Source organism: Mustela nivalis, assembly GCF_964662115.1.
Source record: "Mustela nivalis genome assembly, chromosome: 10".
NCBI lineage: Eukaryota > Metazoa > Chordata > Mammalia > Carnivora > Mustelidae > Mustela > Mustela nivalis.
In genome coordinates, this window is record NC_139029.1 from 89700387 (window position 1) to 89702861 (window position 2475).

At 43.8% G+C, this 2475-nt stretch overlaps 1 pseudogene across 1 annotated transcript; it reads left to right on the plus strand.

Annotated features, from left to right (window-relative positions):
* The first annotated feature begins 326 nt into the window (after window positions 1–326).
* LOC309843082 (heterogeneous nuclear ribonucleoprotein A1 pseudogene) lies at window positions 327–1617 on the plus strand (annotated as a pseudogene). The gene has a single exon. The product of its transcript is annotated as a heterogeneous nuclear ribonucleoprotein A1 pseudogene (transcript).
* The last annotated feature ends 858 nt before the right edge of the window (window positions 1618–2475 follow it).

The following is a 2475-nucleotide window of genomic DNA, read 5'->3' on the forward strand; positions in this document are numbered from 1 at the left end:
TTAAGCATGTGCATTGCCTCAACAACTGCTCTTACACAGATGACTCCAAAAACTCAGTCCCTGGCCTAGACCCCTTACTTGATGTATGAATTGAATTTCAGGTTACTATGTATCTCCACATCCCACAGTCTCCTTAAATTAAGAACATCCCACAGTCTCCTTAAATTAAGAACATCCCACAGTCTCCTTAAATTTTGTATATTCAAAGAGGAACTCATTATCTTCTCCCCACTGTCACAGGATTCTAAGGCCAAAAGGAACTGCAGATGCTGTCTCAGCTTCACCCTTCAATCCCATAGCTTTAAGAGTCTCTATGAATCCTTTCTGCCTGTGGATGCCGCCGAGTAAGCATCGTTAAAGTCTCCCCTCCCACCGCCGTCATGTCTAAGTCAGAGTCTCCCAAAGAGCCTGAACAGCTGCGGAAGCTCTTCATCGGAGGTCTGAGCTTTGAAACAACCGATGAGAGTCTGAGGAGCCATTTTGAGCAATGGGGAACACTTACGGACTGTGTGGTAATGAGAGATCTGAACACCAAGCGCTCCAGAGGCTTTGGGTTTGTCACCTATGCCACTGTGGAAGAGGTGGATGCAGCCATGAATGCAAGGCCACACAAGGTGGATGGAAGAGTTGTGGAACCAAAGAGGGCTGTCTCAAGAGAAGATTCTCAAAGACCTGGTGCCCACTTAACTGTGAAAAAGATTTTTGTTGGTGACATTAAAGAAGACACTGAAGAACATCATCTAAGAGATTATTTCGAACAGTATGGGAAAATCAAAGTGATTGAGATCATGACTGACCGAGGCAGTGGCAAACAGAGGGGTTTTGCTTTTGTAACATTTGATGACCATGATTCTGTAGACAAGATTGTCATTCAAAAATACCATACTGTGAATGGCCACAACTGTGAAGTAAGGAAAGCGCTCTCTAAGCAAGAGATGGCTAGTGCTTCATCCAGCCAAAGAGGTCGAAGTGGTTCTGGAAACTTTGGTGGTGGTCGTGGAGGTGGTTTTGGTGGGAATGACAACTTTGGTCGCGGAGGAAACTTCAGTGGTCGAGGTGGCTTTGGTGGCAGTCGAGGTGGTGGTGGATATGGTGGCAGTGGGGATGGCTATAACGGATTTGGTAATGATGGAAGCAACTTTGGAGGTGGTGGAAGCTATAATGATTTTGGCAATTACAACAATCAATCCTCAAATTTTGGACCCATGAAAGGAGGCAATTTTGGAGGCAGAAGCTCTGGCCCTTATGGTGGTGGAGGCCAATACTTCGCCAAACCACGAAACCAAGGTGGCTATGGTGGTTCCAGCAGCAGCAGCAGCTATGGCAGTGGCAGAAGGTTTTAATTACTGCCAGGAAACAAAGCTTAGCAGGAGAGGAGAGCCAGAGAAGTGACAGGGAAGCTACAGGTTACAACAGATTTGTGAACTCAGCCAAGCACAGTGGTGGCAGGGCCTAGCTGCTACAAAGAAGACATGTTTTAGACAATACTCATGTGTATGGGCAAAAAAACTCGAGGACTGTATTTGTGACTAATTGTATAACAGGTTATTTTAGTTTCTGTTCTGTGGAAAGTGTAAAGCATTCCAACAAAGGGTTTTAATGTAGATTTTTTTTTTTTTTGCACCCATGCTGTTGATTGCTAAATGTAATAGTCTGATCATGACGCTGAATAAATGTGTCTTTTTAAAAAAAAAAAAAAAAAAAAGGAGTCTCTATGAATACAAGCATTTCAGCACAAGAGCTGCCTTGTGGTTCATTCGACTCAATATCATCCTGGAAAGAGCCCTTTTAGCAAGTACACCTTAACTGGTCCCCTCCCATATCCCCTATCTTAGAATATGACACCAAATTCACCCGGTTATAACAGGCAAAAAAAAAAAAAAAAAAAAAAGAATGAGGTCCTGCTTGTTGTACCCTTCTCTCCTAATTCCACATTCAGGCAACAACCAAATCCTATTAATTCTGCCTCTCAAAGTTCTCTTATTATTCACCCTCTTCAACTGTTTCATTTAAAAATATTTATTGAGCATCTACTATGTTCTATTAGTTCTAGGCACTATTTTAGACTCTGGGGACATGGTGGTAAATAAGAAAGTCACAGTCTTCCCCTGACCATCTTCATATTCAGTATCAATCAGGGTTCAATCAGAAAAGAGAAAACCACTCAGAATGAGGAGGCCTAGTCCAGGGATTTGACTTAGTGCCATTTTGGGGAGTTGGTGTGAGGCGAATGTGATAACCACTACACTATGGAAACGCTAGTTTTGGGGAGTTGGTTAAGGAGTTAACGTACAGCTGCTCCTTCTTCATTTGGTGCTGGCCTACAGTCAGCAGGGCAGGCAGCTAGTAAGGATAGGTGGACAGGAAGTGGGGGAAAGCAAGGACAAACTGGAACCCACAAGAGGAGGTTAGAGCCCAAGAGGAAAGCTGAAACTCCCCTCATCTCCCAGCACCTCAAAGCTTTCACCTTTTGTC